The sequence below is a fragment of the Eubalaena glacialis genome, chromosome 3, assembly GCF_028564815.1.
Source record: "Eubalaena glacialis isolate mEubGla1 chromosome 3, mEubGla1.1.hap2.+ XY, whole genome shotgun sequence".
In the NCBI taxonomy this organism is placed as follows: Eukaryota; Metazoa; Chordata; class Mammalia; order Artiodactyla; family Balaenidae; genus Eubalaena; species Eubalaena glacialis.
The window spans coordinates 170,308,862-170,322,533 of NC_083718.1; the positions used below are offsets into that span (position 1 = coordinate 170,308,862).

Genomic DNA, 13,672 nt, shown 5'->3' on the forward strand with positions numbered 1-13,672 from the left:
TTGCCAAGTGTGAGCTCCCTGTGCCTGTTACTTCTAAGACCCCGCCTCTCACTCTTTCATCTGTCTTCCCCTCCATCCCCCTGTTCTTTAAGCTCTACAGACTCCTGTCTTGGACCACATGCTCCCCAGAGCCACCTGGCTCATCGCTCCCCAGGGATGCCCGAACCTGGCCCCCAGCTAAGGAGGTCAGAAGGGGTGGGTGGGTCACATTCCTGGCAGACCGTCACCCAGAGGTAGGTGGGAGAGACCCAGAAGCAGGGCTCTGTAATCACTCTCGGTTCACCCTCCAGCCCACTCCTCACTCAGCCATAGATGGGATAATGTTAGGGAAGGAAATCTGCGTGCCTCAAAGCTGGCCCCGGGGCCAAAGATCCTACCTGACTGCATCCTTGGTGATTCATGGGGCGCCAGGCTTAGCCATTCATTGTCCAGAACTGTTCCGCAAACATACCCTACACTTTCCCTCCTCCACACTTTTGCACGCAGGATACCCTCCCCCTGGAAAGTCCTTCTCTTTATCCCCCTCTCTACCCTTCAAAGCCTTGCTCACAATCTCATATCTTTTTGGTGAAGAGAACCACCCTTCCCCCAAAACCACTACCTGGCTCCATTAGGAATAAATATCCTCCTGCTTCCCTGTGTTTCTACAACACGGGACCCCTTTACAGCCCCACAAATAACTAAAGTTACCACACATCTCAAGCTTATACCAAACTCTTTCACCTACATGGTCCCATTCAAGCCCTATAGTAACCCTGAGAAGTAGATTAACTCCTACTCCATTCCATTTTACAGATGAGGAAACAGGTTCAAAGAAGTAAAGTAACGTGCTAGACGTAAACTGAGCACTGAATAGACATCAGCTATGACTATTGTGGTTAGTTATTATTGCTGCTCAAAGCCACACAGCTCAGAAGGGCAGAGCTAGAAGACCACCCAATCTGGCCCTGATCTCAGAACCCAAGGCCTGTCCCCGACATCCCACTGCCTCTATTTGAAAGCAGAGGTGACAATACCCAGTCAGCCTCTTTTTCTGTCCAATAATGTCTTCAGTCCTAGTCAGAGACCCTCAGGAGACTTTGAGCCCCCCAAGGACTGTCTGATTCACCTCTGGCCGGTCCCTCCCCTGCCCTGGGCACAGCACAGGGCCTGGCACACTAAGGCAGTGAATGCTTCCCGAATGAATGAATGCCTGAACATGTACCACAAGGCCAGTGTCCTCATTCTGCCACCCAGCAGTCTGAAGTGAGCCCTTCTCACGGCCACCCACCCCAGGGTCAGCTCCTCTGGACACTGCTGCCCCAAGAGCCGAATTTTCCATCCCTCAACCTGTCCCTTTCCATGAACTGGTCCAGTAGAAAACACCCACGACTTCACTGAGACTCTTGTTCTGTCACTGCCTTTCACACCCTCTGCCACCCTGGGGATCACTTCTCCTCCCTTACTTCCACCCCTTACCATGAAATGGGAGTGGTTATCTTACTTAACCTCACAGAGCAGTTACAAGCAACCAGAAAGCATTCTAAGAAACAGGCAATTATCTGAAAGGAGGGAGGTATTAATATACCTGCAAGTGTAGAGAAACAGCCCCCTCTGATTTTTTAGATTGAAATTTTCCAGAGCAGGGTGATGTGCTGCCTTGTCCTGGCCTCACCCCGCCCAAGATGGAGGCGAGCTGGGCTCTCACATCCCTACATCGCCCTGCACAGAGGGGCAGACCCACCCTACAGACAATTCACTCTGTAGCCTTCTCCTGGTGCTTCCTGCTCTTTCAGCCTCATGCTTCTCATCTGTAAAATGGAGATGATCGTTTTTGCTCCAGCTGTCTCACGGGACTAGTGAGGAGATGAAATGAGGAGATAGATAAAGAAGCTTCATTCCTTGGTATCCTGACAAGCCCACCCACTTTTCTCCCAGTCTTGAATCTCTTGCAAGGGACCAGAATCATTCTATCTCTCACACCTCCAAAGGCAAGATTACTGTCAGCAGCTGTGTGATCCTGGCAAGTCACCTAGCCTCTTGGAGCCTCAGTGGAGGGTTGAGATTCAGGATCACCACAGCTCTTCCAACCATGTAATGCCATGTAAACTACACCCATTGAGAGAAACTTGCAGGGGTCAATTGGTCCATCCCCCTGTGCCCATCACCCAGCCCAGACAGATGCTCAACTCTCCAGATCCCAAAGGAAGCAGGACCTGGCTTCTTGGGCCACTCAGCCCAAGGGTTCTCTAATCTGATCTCATTGGGCCTCAGTTTTCAAATCTGCAATATGGGGACAATCCCCTGCTCAAACTCCCCCATGGCCCCCAGTATCCCCCACCCATCCTTGCCCATCCCTCTTACCATCCTCCCATCCGTGAGGACTCAGATGCACTCTGGCTTTGAGCCTCCTGTCCCCTGGGCCTCGCTCTCTGCCCTGGCCTCCACTTCCTGCTTCTGACCCATTTACAAAGCAGGGCTGAAGCTATCCCCTATGAATATTCATGTGGGATAATAAGGGCTTGGGATTGGGGGAGCTTCTGGGGAGAGGCATTCACGAGACACCATCCACCCACTCTTCCCATACACAGCCCCCCACCAAGGCTGCCCTCCCTCCCAAAGGGTGCATGGGAGTTTGAGGCAAAGGCCTGAAGTAACAACAATAATAATATCCACAGCAACCATTTTTAAGTGCTTACAACACGCCAGGCACCCTGCTAAGAGCATCTCCTGTAAGATGCTTTTAAGATGGGAACTATTTTCCCATTTAACAGATAAGGAAATCCATGCTCCAAGAAGTATCACTCACGTAAGTCATACGTGAAACATGTAAAGTGATTACAAGCAGAGCAAGGATGGAACCCAGGTTTTGTCGGACTCCAGAGCTGGTACTCTTTTTTTTTTTTTGGCCGCGCCATGCGGCTTGCGGGATCTTAGTTTCCCAACCAGGGATTGAACCAGGGCCCCGGCAGTGGAAGCGTGGGGTCCTAACCACTGGACCACCAGGGAATTCTCAGAGCTGGTACTCTTTTTTTTTTTTTAATTATTTTTTATTTATTTTTTATTTATTTTATTTATTTATTTTTGGCTGCGTTGGGTCTTCGTTGCGGTGAGTGGCTTCTCCTGTTGCAGAGCATGGGCTCTAGGCATGTGGGCTTCAGCAGTTGTGTCATGCGGGCTCAGTAGTTGTGGCTCGCAGGCTCAGTAGTTGTGGCTCGCTGGCTCTAGAGCACAGGCTCAGTAATTGTGGCGCACGGGCTCAGTTGCTCCACAGCATGTGGGACCCTCCTGGACCAGGGATCGAACCCGTGTCCCCTGCATTGGCAGGTGGATTCTCAACCACTGCGCCACCAGGGAAGCCCAGAGCTGGTACTCTTAACCTCTGCCATGCAGATGCACAGGGCCAAGCTCAGGAGCGCATGGTCAGGGGGCCACATCTGGACCTCACGCTCCAGCAGATGTGCTCACAGTGGTCTTAGGCGACCAAGGCTTTAGGAAAGGACTCAGATCCTGGAATTGACTCCATCTGGAGAATATGGAGACAGGCAGACACACACACGATGTACATGTGAGCACGGATGAATGCAGAATGTGTGTGTGCATGGCGGTGAGCATGCGTGACGCGTATGCCCCTGAGGCTGCCCAGGGGATGCAATGCTCTGCCGCTTTTGTTCCTTTTTCAACCGACCACAGGGCCTGCTGGGTGCCATGTGCCGAGGATGTGGTGTGAACAGGCCAACACTGTCCCTGCCCTCCCGGAGCGGCAGTCTGGTGGGCTTTGTACCCACATGTGGTAACACTCCGGAAGGAACTTTTGTGGGAGGTCTTCTCTGTGGGATGTGGCTGGGAGGTGAGGGAGAAGACTGTGGGAGAAGCGGAAAAGGTGAGACATGTGGGGCGGGGAGCTGCAGGGGAGCCCCTGACACTTGCCAGAAGCGAGGGCTGGAGGAGTAAACCAGGGCCTGGCATGGACTACCCGAGGGTCACAGGTCTGAGGATTCTAGGTCTCTGGATGCTCCCTTTACAGATATCAAAAGTCTGCCACAAATGCACATGTGGGCACTGTGTGTGTGTGTGTGTGTGTGTCTTTATGTGTGTGTGCACAGGTGATTATGTGTGATGTTTGCATATGTGAATTCATGTCAATATGTGTAAGGAGAGGACATGCATGAATTGGAGAACATGGGTGAATCATGTGAGGTGTGTGCCTATAAGGGTTTTACATGTCGTGGTGTGTGTGTGAGTGTGAGTGTGAGTGCAGCAAGGCCTGTTACTGTCAGGGAGAAGGAGGAGGGAAAAGAGTGTCATTTGACCGAGTCCTCACATTCATGAGCCTCAAAAATGCATCAAAAAGCAGATGGACGGGTGGAGGGATAGAGAGATAAAAGGATGGATTTGGATGGATTTGGATGGATGAATGGAAAAAGGGATGGATATGAGATAAAGCAAATATCGCAAGATGTTCCTTGTAGATTCCAGATGATAAGGATATGGGTGTTCAGCGTACAATTGTTTCAACCTTTCTGGATTGCTTGACATTTTTCATAATAAAATGTTAGAAAACAATGTACACTCAAAGGAGGCTGGATGTCTAGTCCCAGGGAACCACGTGCAAGATGGAAAGAACAGGACGCTCATCATACAATTTTAAACTATATCCCATCACCGGCCCACACAGCACTGTGAACTCATATCATTTGTAATTCCTGCAATGATCTTATGAATCTCTCAATTGCATTGGATTTGTGAGTGTGTGTGTGTGCATGTTAAAGATGTTAATTTATTAAATAAAAGTATGTAAAACACACCACAGTTGCGGCCAGACTGTTTCGGCATGTCTTCATTTTTAACTTACTGGGGGCCTCAAAAATAAGAACTGGTTTGGGCCTCTCGTGGCCTGTGAGAGTCCCTGCTGTGCGAGGCGTGCGTGTGGGTTTGCACATACACACACTGTAGGGATGCAAGCACACGTGGCTGGGTGAGGCTGACGCCCATGGGAGTGCCCACCCAGGAGCTCAGCCTCCTCTAGGTCCCCATGAGGCCAGCACCGTTCTCAGGGCGAGGGAATGTCTTGGGGCTGAGGAAGGGAAGCCACCAGCCCCATGGCAGTCTTGGGGACCAAGAACTCTCTCATCCAAGGTTGGACACTCTCAGGCCAAGCGGCGTCCCCTGGCCAGCAGTGGAGTGTGGGCGGCGGAACCTGGGGTGTTTCCCCAGGACAGCGGGGCAAGGCAGGGTGTCCTGCGGCCCCGTGGCTCCTCCCTTCCTCTCCATACACTCCCTTCCTCTCCTCCCTTCCTCTCCTCTTGTCTAACCACTCTTCCTCCCCTGCCCAGTGCCTGTTGGTCCAAACTGTCAGCAACCCCCATTGTACAGAAGGGGAAACTGAGGCCTGGAGAGAGCAGAGCTACCCAGGCCACACAGCAAGGTAGCAGCAGGGTCAGAACTGAGCTCCAGCCTGCATGCTATTCTCTGCACCACTGCCGGCCACCTCTGCATCTCCCTCCTTCTGTAAGGAAGGGTGGGGGTCCAGGCCCAGCAGACCCAGCAGGTGAGGCCACAGAGTGCCCTCCTGCCTGTGTGGGTCACATACAAGATCCAGCAGGCCACGTGGGCACCAAAAACAGAGCATGGCTGGGAGGCTGGACTCGGGTTCTAATCCCAGCTCTGCCATAGACCCTGTTGGAGTGAACCTGGACAGTTCCCTGTCCCTCCCAGGGCCTCAGTTTCTCCACCTGTAAAACAAATGAGGTGAACTACAGCAGTGGCTTTCACATGTTTGGAAGCAGAAACCCGAGCAGCTACAAGAGTTGCTGCCCTTGTCGGTGCAGGGAAGGCAAATAGATCTCCATCCACTCAGCCCCCTCATCTGCCCTCCACCAAGGAACTCGCCAAAGAAATTTCCACCCAATTTCAGAACCAGGGAATAAGAGATCAGGCTTCATCACAGAACAAGGCTGGGCTGCTTACCAGCTGTGTAAGGCTCCCCAAGCCTCAGCTTGCTCCTCTGTAAAATGGGGTTAACAGTACCAACCTCCTAGGGCTGTGTGAGATTAAATAAAATAATTCATGTCCAGTGCTTGGTACATGATGAACATATTAAAACTTCAGGCAACAGTGGCTGTTATTACTAGTCACCCCCAGATGAGAACCACTGCATAAGCCTGCTGGCTTCACCATGCGTTGTATCTGTTGTTCTGGCCCCAAAGCCAGTGATTTTGGCAGCTGCTACCCCAGATTCCTCAGCTGGCTTATCTCTGCAGCTGCTCCAGAGCAGCTGGGCATGCAGAGGCTGCTTCGAGGACAGGCCTGGCCCCAGGGAGGGGAAGAATAGGGCTCTCTGTAATCAGGCCGGCCGGGGAGCAGGGGCCCGGGAGCAGGGTCAGCTTCATCTGGATGACAAAGCCTCTGGCAGGCCATCATTAGCTCCCCTCCCCTGCCCTGCGCCAGGCCCTGACCTGGCTCCTGAAGCTCCAGAGAGAAGGCGGCAGGTATTTAGCCAAAGCCTTTCATTCCCTGGGGTCCTCCCCTGGCTGCCTGGTGACACAAGCAGGAGGGAAAGTCAGCTTGAAGCCAGGGTCCCCAACCCACCAGGCAGCAATCAGCCCCAGGGTGGACAGTCACTTGGAATTGAGAATCCTGCAATGTTGGAGCTGAAGGAAACTCAAAACTACCTAACGTATATACATACAGTGGAATATTATTCAGTCTTAAAAGGGAAGGAGGGACTTCCCTGGTGGTGCAGTGGTTAAGAGTCTGCCTTTCAATGCAGGGGACAGGGGTTTGAGCCCTGGTCCAGGAAGATCCCACGTGCTGCAGAGCAACTAAGCCCGTGCGCCACAACTACTGAGCCCGTACTCTAGGGCCCACGAGCCACAACTACTGAGCCCGTGTGCCACAACTACTGAGCCCGCGTGCCACAACTACAGAAGCCCGCATGCCTAGAGCTCCGCAACAAGAGAAGCCACAGCAATGAGAAGCCTGTGCACCCCAACGAAGTGTAGCCCCTGCTCGCCACAACTAAAAAGAAAGCCCGCGTGCAGCAACAAAGACCCAATGCAGCCAAAAATAAATAAATAAATAAGTAAATTTTTTAAAAACAAGAAGCATATCTAGTGTCTCCTCTTATTTAACAGATGGGGAAACTGAGGCTGAGACAAGGGAAAGGACTTACACCCATGCACACAATGGGTGAGTGTTGAGAGGTTCTCCCTGACTTTCTGTTCCTTCCCCAGCGAGCCCCGCTCTCACCCCGGGCTGCACAGCTGCTGCATCCAACTCCTAACCCGGACTCCAGCTTCCAGCTGGCTCTTTGGCACACCTACCAGTGCAATTTCTTCAATCTTTTAAAAAAATAACGTTACTCCTTTACTCTGGGTTTTGTTTCTCCCAGTTATAAAATATACCTGTTCCATGAGAGCAGGGACCTCATCTGTCTGGTTCACCCCAGGATCCAATCCCCCAGATTTTTGCATCAGGCAGGGCATTGGGGAAATACAAGAATGCTTTAAAAAAGTAAAAAGAAATCACCCGTGACTTCCCACCCTCAACGTGCTTTAATATATATATATTTTTTTTTTTAATAAATTTATTTATTTATTTATTTTTGGCTGCATTGGGTCTTCGTTGCTGTGCGCAGGCTTTCTCTAGTTGCGGCGAGTGGGGGCTACTCTTCGTTGTGGTGCGCGGGCTTCTCCTTGCGGTGGCTTCTCTTGTTGTGGAGCGCAGGCTTTAGGTGCGCGGGCTTCAGTAGTTGTGGCACACGGGCTCAGTAGTTGTGGCTCGTGGGCTCTAGAGCGCAGGCTCAGTAGTTGTGGTGCACAGGCTTAGTTGCTCCACGGCATGTGGGATCTTCCCAGACCAGGTATCAAACCCGTGTCCCCTGCATTGGCAGGCAGATTCTTAACCACTGCGCCACCAGAGAAGTCCCGCTTTAATATATCTTATTCTTTTTTTAAAATTTATTTTATTGAATTATAGTTGATTTACAATGTTGTGTTAATTTCTGCTATACAGCAGTGATTCAGTTATACTTATATATACACTCTTTTTCATATTCTTTTCCATTATAGTTTATCAAAGGATATTGAATATAGTTCCCTGTGCTATACAGTAGAACCTTGTTGTGTATCTATTCTATATATAATAGTTTGCATCTGCTAATCCCAAACTCCCAATCCATCCCTCCCCCACCCTCTTCCCCCTTGGCAACCACAAGTCTGTTCTCTATGTCTGTGAGTCTGTTTCTGTTTCATAGCTATGTTCATTTGTGTCATATTTTAGATTCCACATATAAGTGATAACATATGGTATTTGTCTTTCTCTTTCTGACCTCCTTTGCTTGGTATGATAATCTCTAGTTGAATCCATGTTGCTGCAAATGGCATTATTTCATACTTTTTATGGCTGAGTAGTATTCCATTGTATAGATGTACCACATCTTCTTTATTCATTCATCTGTTGATGGACATTTAGGTTGTTTCCATGTCTTGGCTACTGTGAATAGTGCTGCTATGAACATAAGGGTACCATTTCACAATGAACATTTTCCTGGCCATTAAGATATTTTCCTGAGGAGGGACCACGTGGGGGCTGGCGGAGCTGAATCTCTGGCGGGCGTCCAGTTTGGGGCCAAGTTGGAGTTGGAACCATGGAGATTTGGAAGGAAACCCCACCCCCAACTTGTGCCCCTGGCAGCGGGGAGTGGAACCATCTCCCTAATGCGCCCGCCTGTATGGAGCATCAGTTGGAGGCAGTGTGGTATCGGGGCATTCCTGCTAACGGTTTCCAGCTTGAGTGGCCTCTGCTGGGCTGGCTCCCTCTGGCTTTTTAGGGACCACTGTGCTGTCCGCAAGGAAGATTTCTGCTCCGTTGGAGTCCAGACAGAGGCTGGAGTGGCTGACCTCACTTGAGTAGGGGACAGAGGTATCCTAATGGCTTCCAATTCAGGTGCTGTTGAATTGTGGGAGCTGGATGAGAATGAGACACTCATTGACAGCAAGTTCTGCAAGTATGAGCACGATGACATTGTGTCTGCAGTGTCCCAAGCTCTGGCACACAAGCGGTTGGTGGTAGCAAAGACTTCTGCATCAAGGTTTGGGACCTTGCTCAGTAGATGATTCTGAATTCATACCGAGCTCACTCTGGGCAGGTCACCTGTGTTGCTGCCTCTCTGTACAAGGACTCCGTGTTTCTTTCATGCAGTGAGGACAGTAGAATTTCACTGTGGGATATCCACTGCCCCAAGCCAGCTTCACAGATGGGCTGCAGTGCCTCTGGCTACCTTCCTACCTCCCAGCCTTGGCATCCTCAGCGGAGTAAAGTCTTTGTCTTTGGTGATGAGAATGGACTGCCTCCCTTGTGGGCACAAAGAGTGCAAGCTGTGCCCTCAGCTCAGCTGTGCACTCCCAGTGTGTCACTGGGCTGGTGTTCTCCACACACAGTGCTCCCTTCCTGGTCTCTGTCAGTGAAGACGGCTCACTTGCTGTGCTGGACTCAGGCCGAGGGGTGTAGAAGCCGAGCTCACAGAGACTGTGAGAGATACTACTCTGTCCCTGCTAAATCACTCCCTTCTTACCCCAGTGGGCTGGGACCGTCAGGTCACCCACCATATCGTGCCCACAGAACCTCTCCCAGAGCCTGGACCTAAGAGTGTTGCCGAGTAGGTTGGATTTCAGACAAAAAGAAAATCCCCCGTGAGTATCCACTCCCTTTGCCCCTGCCCTCTCAGTTTGTGAGACAACACAGGAGCCTTATACAGTATGTTGATACATCAGATCTGTGCAGTTAATAGGCACTGTCTCTCAGCCTGGGGCAGGCTGGATTCTGGGGTCCTGTAGTCAGGGAAGAAAAACTTCCTTGAACATGGATATGTATGTGTGTCTGAGTGTGTGTATAGACACATAGCTGTTGCTGGCAAGGGGAATAAAAAAGCCATCCCACATCTTTCCCAAGACCCAATCCCCACCCCCCAAAGTTAATAAAAGATTTTTTTTTTAAAGAGAAAGGTTTTTTTCCTTTTTTTTTTGAATTTTATTTTTTTTAATACAGCAGGTTCTTATTAGTTCTCTATTTTATGCATATTAGTGTATATACGTCAATCCCAATCTCCCAGTTGATCCCACCACCACCACTACCACCACCACTCCACCCCACACCCCCGGTTTCCCCCCTTGGTGTCCATACATTTGTTCTCTACATCTGTGTCTCTATTTCTGCCTTGCAAACTGGTTCATCTGCACGGAAGATTTTTTTTAAAGCAAGACGTTATTTGAGAGATTTTGTTTTGTTTTTTGGGGTTTTTTGGCCACGCCCTGCAGCATGTGGGATCTTAGTTCCCCGTCCAGGGATCAAACCCACGACCCCTGCATTGGAAGCAAGGAGTCTCAACCACTGGACCACCAGGGAAGTCCCAACAAAATGTTTTTATGCTTCCCGTGTAGCTGTGCGTGAGGAATTGGCCTTGTCTGGATGAGGTATGGGATGTGGGCATCCCTGGATTCTTGGAAGCAGCTCATAGACCGCTCATAGAGATAGGAGCAACTTACTTTTTTTATAGAGCTTAATTCACCTTTATCATGTGCTTCCGTTCACATCCAGCCCAGTTCACCTTGAGGAAGAGCCAGCACACTCACCACAGTTTTGCTCATCTCCTTGCTATTAAACTGAGCCAGAAGTCCAGTTTCTGGCTGAATAAGAAGTTTGGCTGGCACCTGTGTAATGCCCACCCCGCACCCCCATGGAGTTATGTATATGAGAGATGAGTGTATTTCTGCCACAGATGCCATAGAAAAAAGTTTCAGGATGGAAAGCTTAATGGCATTTCAGTTAAAAACTGATATAGGCTTGCATAGGAATGTCTGCCATTGTCCCACCTGAAAACAGCCTGGGGCCTGAGCTTTTTTGCCTCTGGGCCCCTGTCTCTGGATATAAGAAGACTGAATGCTGTTTTGGGGGACCCTGAAGATTTTAAATGCAGCATCAAATAGAGAATCAGAAGTACCGGTCAGTGAAATAAGAAGTTGATTCATTGTTTAAAAAAAAGGAAAAAAAGATGTTTTCTTAACACCATTGAGAATGGCTCTGTCAGTGGGTGTCCCCCCACTCAGAAGTCACCTTCTTAGCAAGGCTCCTGGGACCACTCAGCCTAAAGGGATCCACTCGATCACTTTATTTTCTTCATGACATATATCACTATCTGAAATTATCTTATTCCCTCATCTGTTCACTAGTGTCTTGTTTGTCTGCTTATTAAACTAGCCACGAGGCAGTTTAAGCCCTAGGACAGGAGGAACTAATGCACCACTGGCACCTAGCATACACCTCTCCTCACCAAACATTCATGGACTGTATGCCAGGCAGAGTCCCAGGCCCTCAGAGTACAGCAGTGAATAAAACAGACAAAAACCCTTGCCCCTGTGGAGCTTACATTCTAGTGGGGAATAAATGAATGAATGAATTTAACTACCTCCTTTTGTTGGACATTTAGGTCAGTGCTCCTTAAGCTTTCCCCCTGCTTTACCTCTCATATAACCAGGAAATTTCTTTAAATTCTCACATTTGATCATTCAAATAAATGTAAAGTTTGCATTCTATGCAGAGTGACCAACTTGTCCTGTTTTGCCTGGGACTTTTCTGATTTTAGCACTGAAAGTCTCATGTCCCCGGAAAACCTTTAGTCTTGGGCAAACTGGGACAGCTGGTCACCCTAATTCTTTGCTCTACTGTATTCATGATTTCTTTTCAAAAAAAAAAAAAACAGCTTTATTGAAATATATTCCACATACCATAAAATCCACTTGTTTTAAAATGTACATTTCAGTGGGTTTTAGAACAATCACAAGGTTGTGTGATCACCACCACTATCTAATTCCAGAACATTTTCAGCACCCCAAAAAGAAATATTGTACCCATTAAGCAGTCACTCCCCATTCCCCTCTCCCCACAGCCCCTGACAACTACTAATCTACTTTCTGTCTCTATAAATTTATCTGTTCTGGACATTTCAAATAATGGAATTATGTGGCCTTTTGTAAGTCTTCTTTCACTTAACATAATGTTTTTAAGGTTCATCCATATCATAGCATGTATCAGCACTTCATTCTTTTTTATTGCCAAATAACATTACATTACACGAATAAAGCATTTTAAAAAATTCTATTTGTTCATCAGCTGACAGACATTTATATTGCTTCCACTTTGGGGCTATTACGCATAATGCTGCTATGAACATTGATAAACAAGTTTTTGTGTGGACGTATGTTTTTATTTCTCTTGAGTACATACCTAGGAGTTGAATTGCTGGGTCATATGGTAACTCTGTTTAGCATTTTGAAAACTGCCAAACTGTCTTCCAAAGTTGCTGCACCCTTTTACATTCCTATCAGCAATGGGTGAGGGTTCCAATTGCTTCACATCCTTGTCAACACTTGTCATTGTCTATATTTTTTATTGTGGCCATGTGGTGTGATTGTCATGTTTGTTTGAACACAAAAATTAGGTTTGAAATTACTTATCATCAAATAAAGTCAACCCCCTTGGAATGTCTCCCATGTCAATCATGTGCCCCGGAGAACCCCAACAGACCTCTCAGGAGCTGTGAGGACAAGGGTACCAGCCTGATCGGTGTGGGTTAAAGTCATTTCCAAAGTTTTGATACTGTAAACAACACTTTTTGATAATAAAAAAAATTTACTTTTAGGACTTCCCTGGTGGTCCAGCGGTTAAGACTCTGCACTCCCACTGCAGGGGGCACGGGTTTGATCCCTGGTCGGGGAGCTAAGATCCCACATGCTACACAGCGTGGCAAAAAAAAAAAAAAAAAGTTAAAAACATTACTTTTGATTTGTTTGATTACTAGTGAAGTGGAAATTTTTTCACATTTATTTTTTGTATCATTTATATGTATTATTATTTGTATTTTTCATATATTTTTATTTGTATTTCTTATTTGGTCCCAGAATAATCTTTTCAGAAGAAGAATCTGATCACACTCCTGTTTAGAACTTTAGGTGGCTCTGCACTGCCCACGGAATAAAGACCCACTCCCTTACATCGGACCCTGCCTGCTCCTCTGGCCCCTTTTCACATCCGGACAACGTGCAGTTTCCAAAAAGAGTCCTTCCATCTCTCTCCTTCTGCTTTTGGCAATTTGTGGACCTCCGCTCCCCCTGGATGACTCCCAGGCTCGCCACCACATGTCTGATGGAATCGTTTGTTCACGGGACCAGCTTCCTGGGGACACGAACTCTGCAGAAGGGCTCCCTAGTTAGGAAGCACCCTTCGATTGGTTTAATGCCCTGCTGTCACCGTTTTGAAATTCTTAATGATTTTTTAACAAGGGGTCTCACATTTTTATTCTGCACTGGGACCTGTCCATTATGTATGTAGCCTGTCCTGCTTGTTTACCTTCTGCCTCTCACACAGGTTAATATACTCCTTGACCTCAGAATCTGTCCTACCCGCTCTGTGCCCCCAGTGCCTGGTGGAAGCTGAATAAATGAATGCCCAAAATGTATGAATAAAATGAATGAATGGGGCTTCCCTGGTGGCACAGTGGTTGAGAATCTGCCTGCCAATGCAGGGGACACGAGTTCGAACCCTGGTCTGGGAAGATCCCACATGCCGCGGAGCAGCTGGTCCCGTGAGCCACAATTACTGAGCCTGCGTGTCTGGAGCCTGTGCTCTGCAACAG

The 13,672-nt window shown here is 48.5% G+C and overlaps 1 pseudogene; it reads left to right on the forward strand.

Moving 5' to 3' along the window:
• The first annotated feature begins 8,629 nt into the window (after positions 1-8,629).
• On the forward strand, positions 8,630-9,667 carry LOC133087225 (methylosome protein WDR77-like; annotated as a pseudogene).
• Positions 9,668-13,672: the final 4,005 nt, after the last annotated feature.